The sequence below is a fragment of the Pan paniscus genome, chromosome 1 (assembly GCF_029289425.2).
Source record: "Pan paniscus chromosome 1, NHGRI_mPanPan1-v2.0_pri, whole genome shotgun sequence".
NCBI lineage: Eukaryota > Metazoa > Chordata > Mammalia > Primates > Hominidae > Pan > Pan paniscus.
The window spans coordinates 39855443-39867260 of NC_073249.2; the positions used below are offsets into that span (position 1 = coordinate 39855443).

General features: G+C 44.8%; 1 long non-coding RNA gene across 1 annotated transcript in view; it reads left to right on the forward strand.

The window, feature by feature from the left end:
- Positions 1-11277, forward strand: part of LOC100979811 (uncharacterized) — a 31791-nt gene extending 20514 nt beyond the window's left edge. The window contains exons 2-4 of the long non-coding RNA XR_004667944.3: positions 5514-5635; positions 6155-6245; positions 11180-11277. This is a non-coding gene — a long non-coding RNA (uncharacterized LOC100979811). The remainder of the gene's footprint in view (positions 1-5513; positions 5636-6154; positions 6246-11179) is intronic.
- Positions 11278-11818: the final 541 nt, after the last annotated feature.

Consider the following 11818-nt stretch of genomic DNA (forward strand, 5'->3'; position numbering starts at 1 on the left):
GGATGCTCACTGTTGGAACCCAGCCACTGCACTGTGGGGAGGCAGACAAGTACATGGACAGCCATGTTAGATGTTTCAGCTGACAGCTCCAGCTGAGGCCCCAGCCAGAAGCCAGCATTAACTGCCAAACACATGAGCAAGACTTCTGATGATTCTCTGCATGGAGCAAAACGAGCTGTCCCCACCAAACCCTGCTCACGTTGCATGTTTGTGAACAAAATAAATGCTTGTTGTTTCCAGCCCTATATTTGGGATGGCTTGTTAGACACCCGGAACATAAGCCAAGGCAGGCTCCCAATCCTCAGAACCAGTCCTAACCTGAAGTGTCAGATATTTCTGTCTCTGCAGTAAGCCAGGTTAGCCTGACCTTGATTCATTGCCTGGTGTATAGTAGTGTCTCAGAGTATTTGTTTAGTGGATGAATGAATACATGTTCCCATCATGCAAACTGGACTGTTGCCTTAGTCCTAAGATGGGATCTTCCTTGAGTTACCCTAGTTAAGTGTTTTTTAAACCTTGATTTTAACAATGGTGTCCATTTTTCAAATACAATCTGAAGGTATTCAAAATATGTAAATGATCTAAGTGTGGAGTTCCTTTAGGTGAATTGAGGGGAGGGCTTTCAGCCCTATCAGCTCAGCCTCCCACTTACCACCTCACCAGGACCCCAAGGAACTTGGTTTCTGTGGCGCTCAGCTGGAGAACCCAATGCCCTTGTTTATATAATTCTTACCTTTTGCTTTTGGTCCTGCTCCTGAGTTATCTCTCAACCACTTTTCTCTTCTTTTTTCTCCCAGGGGTAGCCACCACAGGCCCACAGGCTAAAATTGAGCTGGAGTAAGTGGCAACAGAGAGTATTTATTGTCCCCTAAGAGCCCTGGTAAGCTTCTGAGAAATTAAGTGCTCATTTCCTAGCAGATAAAAGTGAGCATTTGGCCAGGCACAGTGGCTCATGCCTCTAATCCCAGCACTTTGGGAGGCTGAGGTGAGTGGATCGCTTGAGCCCAGGAGTTGGAGACCAGCCTGGGCGAAACCTTGTCTCTACCAAAAAAAAAAAAAAAAAAAAAAAATTAGCCAGGTGTGGTGGTGCATGCCTGCAGCCCCAACTACTTAGGAGGCTGAGGTGGGAGAACTGCTTGAACCCAGGAGGTCGAGGCTGCCATGAGCGAAGGTTGCACCACTGTTCTCCAGCCTGGGTGACAGAACAAGACCCTGTCAAAAGAAAGAAAGAAAGAGAGAGAGAAAGAGGGAAAGAGGGAAAGAGGGAAAGAGAGAAAGATGGAAAGAGAGAAAGAAGGAAAGAAAGAAGGGAAGAGAGAGAGAAAGAAAGAAAGAGAAAGAAAGAAAAAGCAAGCAAGCAAACAAGCCAGTCCCCAGCCCCTGAACCTTAGGGCCCCATGGGGCAATGGTGCTGGCCCTTCCTTTGGGAGGAGATTGAGCTGGCTGTGGTCTGCCTTGCTATGATGGGGGAAGGGCAGGGGGCTGCGAGAAGGGATTCTCCACTTTTGGGTGATGGAGCATTTAGCAAAGGGGATCAGGAGCACTTGCCTTTGGGCTGAAGCAGAGAGGTTCTAAGCTGTCACCTGGGGGCAGGCTGAGCGCTCAACAGACCTGGGTGGGAGGAACCTAGGTGTAAACATGGCCTTGGAAAGGAGAATGTGAGGCCTGAGGGGAGCAACAGTTCACTTTTTCTCCGTGACTGGACCCAGGAGGCTGGGCCCAGGAGTGGACTTGGGGTTGAGACTGGGGTGCAGGGTAGTGGAGGGGTGATAAGAAATGGGGTCAGAAGGTACAAGGACATCAGAGAGGGACCGATGAAGTGGGTCCGGTCTGGGAGGGCGGCCAGGGAAAGGACGGCTGGCAAAGAGTAGGGCAGGGTGTCAGAGAAAGGCAGCTGATCCAGAAGCTCACCCAGTTGGAAGTGCCTGAGAGTGGGAATACAGGAAAGAGAATGTGGGAGGAATCTGGGGAAGGGATCATCAAACTTGCTGAAGGCTCTGAGGGAGCCACTCAGTTTCCTCCTGAACTCCAGAGGGATCCTGTGGCCCAGGCCTAAGGGACCATTGCTTCTTTAGAGAGTCAGTGTGACGCAGTAGGAGAAACGCTGTCTAGGAGTCAGGGGTTCTGGCCTCTCGTCTGATTTGGCCACTGGCCAGTCATTTTGGTTTTCTGAGTCTTTCACTCCCTTGTCTGTAAAATGAGAAAGTTGATTGGTATTGATTTCCAGGTCCATTTGGGTTCTAGCAATTGCATGATTCACTTCAACCCAATAAACACAAGTGGGTCAGGCACAGCCCTGGGCCCTGGCGGTGCAGGTGGACCAGTTCCCCATGACTTCATGGAGCTCATGCTGTAGTGAGGAAAGTGGACATTTCTACAGGTAGCAGGGCTACCAAGTGAAAGTGGGAAGAAAAACATGATTTTATTACCAGGCCCGGGTCAAAAGTGAGGGGTAGGTAATAAGGAGGGGGTAGAAAACCTTCAAAATGGGAGCTGAAGGAAGAGCTGGTTGATTTGGAGGTGAGACAGGGAGGTCTGGGAGGGTGTGCTTAAGGGTTCAGAGCAGAGTCAAGTTGAGGTAAGAAAAGACAAGGGAAATGTTTGTTTGTCCTCGGCCCATTGTGGACCTTTGGCCTGCTCTGAACAATTGGCTTCCTGTGCTGGACAAAGGGGTGTAGGCAGGCCGCCCTAGTACCCTTTGTTGTGGACACATTGTAGGGATGTAGCTCAGCAGCAGAAGCTCTCCAATCCATCTCCTTCATTTGAAACATGTACTAATTTTTTCAAGTATTGATTTTCACTTTGGAAAAATTAAAGAATTGAAAACACAAATAATTCATAACGTTAGCAGCCAGTAACACAGTGCCCATCCTTAGTTCTCTCTCTATACACACACACACACACACACACACACACACACACACACACAGAGGCATGCAGGCACACACAGAAGATTAGATTAGGCTATTTTTCTCACTTGGCAATATATTTGAACATCTCTTCTTGTCGATAAATATGAATCGATATCATCATTTTTAATGGCTTCATAGTAATTTTATTGTGTGAACATAACATAAATTATTTAACAATTCCTATTGTTTGAACTTTAAATTTCTTTCCCTTTTTAAGTTTGCTATAAGTAATGCTTTGATGGAAATAGTATTATGCATAGATCTTTGCACCTTACCTTATTATTTCCTAGAATATAATGATTTTACAGCTTTTGATATATATTACCATATTATTCTCTAGAATTAGTTGTTCTCGCCTATTCCCAAAAGCAGTGAATAGATGTCCATTTCCCACCCCCCATGCTGACACCAGGCATTATAATTCTTTTTAATCTTAGCCATCTGAAAAGTAAAAAGGGCATATCATTGTTTTAAGTCATATTTCTTTTATTTCCACCGAGGCTGAAAATGGTTTACATTTTTTATTGTCATTTACATTTCTTCTTTCATGATTTGCTTTTACATATCATTCTGCTATTTTACCCCCCATGGTGCATATATTAGTTTCCTAGGGCGCCATAACAAATTACTATAAACTTGGTGGCTTAAAGCAACAGAAATATATTCTTTCATAGTTCTAGACACTAGATATCTGAAATCAAGGTGTTGGTAGGGCTACGTTCCCTCTGAAGACTCTTAAGAAAGAATTCTTCCTTGCCTCTTTCTAGCTTCTGGGGGTTGCTGGCATTCTTTGGTATTCCTTGGCTTACAGCTGCATTACTCAATTTCTGTCGCCTTCAGACGACTGTCTTCTCTCCATGCTTATCTGTGTGTCTCTAAATCTTCATCTCCTTATAAGGACACCAATGATTGGATTTAGGGCATACTCTAATGCAGTATTTCATCTTAAATTGACTGCATCTGCAAAGACCCTACTTCCAAATCAGGTTGTGTTCATTGGCCCTAGGGCATTAGGACTTGAACATATATTTTTAGGGGACACAATTCAGTCCCCTACAATGTGCTTGACTTTTTCTTATTAATTTGTAATAGCTTTATGCTTCACCTTTTAGATCCACTGACTCACACCTGCCTCTCTGCTTGTCCAGAGAGGTACAGAGAAGTAATGACTTGGACTTGAGGAAGGTAGGTTCTTTTGGTTAACCACAGTGTGGGTCATGAGTATTGTGGGTCTTAGGAGTTCCTGCATTAACCCTTTATTTCTGGAGAAGATAAGTGGTGATGGGAGGGAGAGAGGAGGGCATTGTTTCTGGTGCTCTATGAGTGGCTGTTGGCAGATCTACCACTAACAGGTCAGTTTGGTAGGTGGACAATGATTGGGATAGGAGAGAGACTGAGCCAGCAGTGATAGTCTCTGAATCATAAATTGGTAAATGAATGACCCCTGAGGCTGGGTAGGAGTCATCCAGCTCTATCAGGACTTTCTGGGTTTATTTGAGATTGTTTTGCTAATAGTGGTTTCTTAAAAGCATCATGCATTTTCTTTCCTGCTTCTTAAGCACTGAGACATTTCAATGGCAGCTTAACTCTGAACTTACAGGTTTCTCGCACTTGAATGGATCATGTTCATAGTAAGAAGCAGAACGATTGGAAGCTAAGAAGACTCTCTGCTGTCCTTGACCTCTGCAAGTTGCTTTCTTAGATGGGTAGCAGAATGAAGAAGAATTGGCTCAAATTTCCAGTTTGGTTAAGCTGAAGCAGTAGTCTAGTGGGGAGTTTCATTAGGGGCCCAGATCCAGATCCTTCTCTTCAGCACCGTTGCCTCTGAAGAACAGCTCGGCAGAGTGAAGAGCAATATGGGGTTCCTGAGAGTTCTAGGGTCTCTATAAGTGGGAAAGGCCTCGTTCCAAGGTGACAAGGGGCCAGTGTGTCAGGTAGTCTGCTCTCTAGTGGGCCTGGGGCAAGAACAAGTGTGGGCAGCTCAACCTGTATCTTTCACTTGGGTGGCAAGTGGCATCAGGGCTGGAGGAGAGAGTTGGGATGGAGGATGGTGTCCCATGTCTACCACTGCCAGCTCCTGCTCAGAAAAGAATGTCAGCATCAGATTCAAGTGACTTCCTGAAGCTGAAAGCCTACTATAACAAAAGCGTTGGAATAGAAAACTCCTAAATTTAGAAGAAAATATAGGCCTGGGTTTGAACCCCAGTTCGGCAATTTACTAGCTGAGTATCATGAGTTAATTTTCTTAATCTCTTTACATTTCAATTCTGTTTTGTAAAAGTAAGATAGTATTTTGGTAAACTGTTTATAGAATAAAATTAAGTAATGTATGAGGAAAAATGCATCATAGCGTCTTGCAGATAATAGGTACTAAATAAATAGTAGTTTATTTCTTTCTTCTAGTGTCTTTTTATTCTATATAATATGAATTGAGCAATACCACTGAATGTTTTTCTCCCAAATCATTCCTCCATCCAGCTAGTTGAAGTTCTATAATTCCACGTCTCATTTCTTTGTTAAGATATTCTCCCTTAAATATGCTTTTGAAAAGTTACTGCTGTTTTTGGCTGATCAGAAATCAATATATCTCTGACCTACTAGGCCCTTGTAGGACATGTGAATGCCAGTGCTCATGGAGAAAGGTGGAGGAAGAGAGCCAGAGCGCAGTTCACCTCTGGGAGAGCAGACCAGAGTGGCTTCCGTGGGCACATGCTGGATTGAAGGTGAGAGACACAGGAAGTGTGGCACACGGGAGAGCCTGGGCCACACTTCATCCTCCCTCAGCAAATGTCAGTCACAGGCTGTCTAATCTCCCTTCTATGAAAGTGGAGATGTGGGCATCCTGAGGACTTGGGTAGAGTGTGAAGGTAAGGCCATTACCCACCTACAGGTGAGGAATATGGGACTGAGAAAGTCATCTAGGTGAGCAGTTGCATTCCAAATCCAGGCAGGCTATGGAAACAAGGCTTCAGTTTGGAGAGGCTAGTCAGAAAGGGAGAATCTAAGTGAGGGACAGCATTCAGGAAAGCCAGAGGTTCAAAGCCAGGATAAGCCATGGGGCCTGGGCTCTGCCCTGAGATGGTGGCTGCAGAGATGTTTTCTAGAGTGCCTGCAGCCCTGGGCAGGAGCAAGGATGGTCGGATGGAGTGTAATAGGGTTTTTTTCCCTGCAATCCAAAACCTGCCAGGAGTCCCCCACTCCCTGATTGGTTCTAACCACTCTTCTTGTCTCTTACCTAATAGTGAGAAGACGTGACTACTAAAGTTGAGGCCCCAAGTCTCAGCTTCTTCCCCCTCCAAAGCATGAGTGGAGGATTCACTTAAGGCCACTTTGGTAAGTCTAGATCAACTCTACTCAAAACTACTTCATTCCTTTGGAATAAAATCTTGAGTTTAGACTTTCCCAATACTCCTCATGGTATTGCAGTGGCCAGGAACTGTATTCTGTACTCAGGGCAGCTGAGACACTCTGGCATCAAGACCTAGCTCCCAGGAGCATTGGCCCCTCAAAAATCAGTCTTTTGAAGGATAAGGCATTTTCATCACCAGGGGGAATGAAAGACCACAAGGACTCCCTTGATCTTCCTCCCAGGGGGTTCATAATTCCATAGGCTAAGACTCTGAATTATGTGTTTTGGGGGAACATTGTGCTCTGTGTGATTGAATGTGTGATTCATTTGACACTGAGAATAAAAACCAGGTTGAATAATAAGAAAATATAAGCCTCAGAAGATTTGAAGTAAAGCCTTGAAATCATTGTCGAATCATAAATTAACACCCATAACAAGAGTAAAAATTTACCCTGAATTTAGGACACTCTGTTTTTATTTTTTTCAACTGAGTTTAAATGCTTTCCATAAATCCCAGATATTTGGGGGCTGTAAAGATGATTAAACACCTAAAATGTAGTTCCCTTGGACATAAGAAGAAAAATATTAAGCACTTTCTTAAACAAAGTCCGTAAGTGAGGACTGAGTTATGGTTTCTTTGAATAGTGAGGCTATGCCTTCCCTACTGAGGTCAAAAGGAAATGAAGAGAAAGGAAATCAATTGGAAAATGACTCTCATGCTTGAATCATTATTTTCTTCTTCCATCAGGCACCTGCTATTGGTTTTTATAAGTAATAGTAAAGTGATTAAAAACATACTGAAACCTTGACACAGAATCTGGGGGAGGGGGCCTGAGCAAAAGAGTCCTTGCTCCTTCATAATCCTGCCTCCTTGGTATCCCTGTCCCTCATTTTCATCCATCTTTTGAGCATGACTCATGCCCTAATGCTGCCCTGATGCTAAAGCATTTATATGGTGATTTGTCTTTCAAGAGAGTTTGTGCCTAGCCTTGCAAACAAACTACCAGCCCATCTCACAAACACTGAACTATGCCATCCCCAGTGCCCAGAAAAAATGTACTGATGTTTCTCCCACTTGCTATAAATGAGTGCTTGCCTCTTGATATCTTTAGTCATAGTCAAGTGGTCAAGTCAATTAGCACTGAGCACCACTTCTCAGATCCTACCATTTGATGTGTGAGGTAGGGGAGTGGCAGGCTAGCCAGTGCACCCCCAGAGATTGGGGACATAGGCTGCTTATTCATAGGCTCTGCTATCTCCATTTTTTAAAGATAATAACTTACCCAAGGTACCAGGTTAGTAAATGGCAGATTTGAGCCCAGGTCTCTTTAAGAGAAGAGGAACATAAGAAGTTACAGAGAGGATAATGGGGACATCTAGATGAATTCTGAAGGCTCACCATCCCCCGGGTTTCTTGACACCCTTCTGGTGTGCACTTGCTTAAGTGAGCTGTATTTATTTGATGTATCCAAATGGATGGCCACCATATATATACTTAGCATGATTCTGGGCACTGTGGCGTTAGAAAGGGCCAGCCAGACTTCACTTCTACAGCCTCTGCCACTGCAAACTTGAGTGAAAGCAGAGCAAAGTTGGAGTGTTGAAATATTGGGAACCAGAGAACCTGCCACAGAGCTCAGCACAGGAGAGAGAGGGAGTCAATTCTCAAGCCTGGAGAAATCCCCTGGGGTGGTGAGGTGGAGCAGGAGGACCAGAGAAGCTGCTGAGGATTTGAGCAGAGTCAGCCTCTGAGACAGTTCTTTTGTGTCTGTCTCGAAGGCTCCACTCTGTAATTTTGATGATTTTCCTGTCCATAAGCTCAGTCTCTCTAATGCTGGTTACCTAATGAAAATCCCATTCTGGTGCCTTGGGACCCCTACTCTGCCTCTTCCTGGATCCACAAAACTGGTGGATTATGCCCTAGTCCATTACTTTGCGTCTAGCTGATAGTGGACATTCCTTGGATTGTGACTGCTTGTTGGTATTTACCAACAGCTACCTGGATTCCTTGTGCTCTGTCCTTTGCCCTTCCTTTCTCCTACCAGTGGGTCTTCCTCCAGCAACTGTGACCTGAGTCATGTTGGAGATGATGACAGCCTTTAATACTGTACCTCAGCTTCACCCTGGAGGGAGATGCCTGAAGACTCTGCCTCCACAGGCAGGTCAATGTCCTCAGCCCCCTCTCCCACTCCAATGTGACATCCTTGAGCAGATCCTTGATCTGTTTCTCTTTTCACCTCCATGATTCTTCAAGGAAAGTCTAAAATGAAGATTTAGTTCTAAGAGAGTCTGCAATATTGCTAGATAAGCAAGAAGTACAAGAAAAAATAAAAATAAAAAACAGCATTCCAAAGTAGGACACAGTCCAGTGCTAAGCTGTGTAATATGGCATGTGGTAGAAAATCTGAGAAGGGAAAGTAGCACAGGGCACTGGAATCAGGAACGGCTTCATGGAAGAGGTGAAACATGGGTTGGGCTTTGAGGATGGAGAGGTCAGTCTTCCATTTCCCCACTCTGGTTATAAGTGCTGTGTGCTCCCTCGGGAGAAGGGGGGTCCTTATGTATGTGGGCATCAAGGTCCCCAGTTTTTGGAGGATATGTGAGTGCCAGCAAAGGGGACCAGGAGGATAAGAAGGTCACACTCCCCTCTAGATGGTCATCAAGAGCTATTAGTTAGGAAAGCTGTTATTGACCAACAGATATTAAATCTTGGCTGCTTGTCCATATGGGTAATGATCATAATAGAATCTACTCTTCTGCCAAATGGATACAGATAAAATCTTGGAGAATAAAAAAAGACTTAGCTTTCTTGAGAGGGAACTCTCATTGAAATGGCATCTATGAAGAGCAGATGCCCTATTCTTAAGTAAGGCTGCAGGGAAGCTAAGGGTATGAGTGGAACACAGGATGGGGAGGTGGGAAATTAAGGCAGGAAGGGGACTGGAGTCAAGTCTGGTACTGAAGCAGTAATACAGGGCTTTTGAACCAGAGGTTTGTATAACAGATACGTGTGGAACTTTGGTGAATTGCATACGTCAGCTCCATTTTTATCCCAAGATTCTAATACAGGAGGTCTGGGTGAAGTGGAACCTCCAGCTGGAACATAAGAGGATGTGGTTGTACTTACTCACATCCCCTGCCCACCTGAACCCTGGGAAGTGCTGACTGAATGAATGACAACCACATTGACAAAGAACAGGACTTGGGAACCTGGTGGGGCAGTGATTCTCAAAGTGTGGTCTGTAAACCACCTGCATCTCAGTCACCTTGGACCTAATGAATGGAATCTCCAAGAGATGGAAACTAGGAATCTGCCTTTTCAACAAACACAACAGGACAGCAGATACTTAGACACTTACATACTAAGGTTTGAGAACCACAAGAGAAACAGTAAGTACAGAAGCCCACCAAGCTCATACAAGCAGTAAGTGTTAGAGCTGGGATTAAAACCCAGGTCTGACTGACTTTCCAGGATGTAAAGGAAATCCATCCTTTTGCTATTATGTCAAGCTGCCTCTAAGAGCAGGTAACAGGAGGAATTTCAGGCTGGCTGTGCTCAGGCAGGTGCGACTACAGGAAGATCAAATCTGGAGGTAGACAAAGAGGACCTCACCACAAAAACTGCTGGGCTGAGGCAAGACCCACACTTCAGAGGGATTGAATGGGGATGCTAATTAATACCTTTGTTCTTAAGAATCAGCAGGGTTCCAGGAAGAAGGGCAAGAACCCCGGAGCTGGGTCAGAGGTACAGGGTAGGAACCTAGTTCCTAGTTCCTAGAAATAAGAAATGTCTTAGGAATCAATGTGGATCCTCAGAGTGGATTCAGAAGCCAGAGATTCCTTAAGTTCTCTCTGGCTAGGGTCAGGACTGATCCCCAAATCTGGTAAGTACTCCTAGTGAGGTAGACATTCAGTCCTGGGTAGGAAGCTGTGCTATCCTATAGTTGTAAATACTGGTTGCCCATTATCAATTTGAAGGGTACTGAGAAGGCCTGTGTTTATACTCATAGGGCAAAAGCTCCCACCCAGGGTTCTAGTCTTTCTATTGCCTTTAACATAGTGATCTTAGAGAGATTCTCTTCTTCACATGCTGACCCTAGGGCTGAAACTCAGCCTCTAACTCCTGGTCTTATTCCTGGGACAAATATTTATTTATTTCTCTTGGCTCTTCTGCATCTGATCTCCTTCTGATATTTGGAGAATTCTTGACCCTGCAAGTCTCACTGAAATGTGGATCTGGACTCTGTTAACAAATATCAGAAACTCAATTTTCCAGTCTTCTGAAGCTAGGGTGGGGAAAATGATGTGGACTTAACAAGTTAGATAATCAGAGAGAGCAATCTGAACTTTATTTGGGAGTGAGTGTCCAAGGGCAGCAGAGGTAGGCTCAGCATCACAGCTGGTGGAGTTCTCATGGTGGTCATCACATTCTGGAGTCCAGCAGTGGCTGCGGAGGAGTCCTTGCTCTCGTTTCCGTGGAATGAACTTTGCTCTGTGTCTGGCTGCATAGCCCCTCTGCCTCCTGGCAATTCTGTAAATGACCCAACATCCTTCTAGTTAATTACTTTGCTACTAAACAAGTCAGAAATGTATTAAGTTTCCCTTAGGAAAACATAAGCCCCTCTAGGTTTTTCAATGGACAGAATTGGATATCAGGAATTGGATTGGTGGATGATGGGGAAGCTGAAAAGCCAAACAATGGTGAAGAAACCTAAAGATGAACAGTTGCAGAATGTTGTTAATTACAAAGGACTGGAGTCATAGTGGGAGGAGGAGGCTGAAGCTAACCAATGTGAGCTTCAATCATGCCTTGTCTAGTGGAGATGAAGCTTACCTGATGCAATGTAGTCAGAGGCATGGCCTGAGGCAAAGCAAGGAAGAAATAACTACCCTGACCTTCCTCCCTGTCTTTCCCCAGGCTGCCACCAGTGCACCATTGGCAGAACCATTGGCAGAGTCCAGCTGGCAAGAGGGCCTCGTCATCCCTGCAAGACATAGCAGAGCAAGGGAAAGGTGGGGAACCGATGGCAAATGACAAGCCCACAGTTAGTCTCTGCAGCTTTCAAATAAGAATATTGCTGGTCAGATGCTAAAAGAGGACATCACCACAAGAATATATTAGAGACAAAAAATTTACAGGCTGGGTATTTCTCAGGTCAAGTAATATTCTGTCTAGTAAGAGAACTATGGGTACATAGCGCAATCATAGATTTTACTTAGTTCTGCTTAACACTCGTGTCTGTTTTGGTTTGCTTATTTCACTGTATTTCATACCCTTGGGCTGTCTGGCCTTCTCTTTTAACCTAGAACCCTGAGGAGGGGAGGCGTGTCAGTAATAACCACCTCCCTCTGCAAACTTCCACATCTCCAGTCCTTTCCAGAATTCTTTTACCACCTTGACCTGAGGTTTTTATTCTGCCCACGGGTTAGGGTGCCATAGTTCATTGTGAGAATGATCTAAGGGAGTCTTAAGTCATCAGGTCATCAGGGAGGTGCTAGACACCTGGCAGAGGAGAGATCCAGAGTTAGAAGAGGCCCCAAACACCTGCAGCCCTGT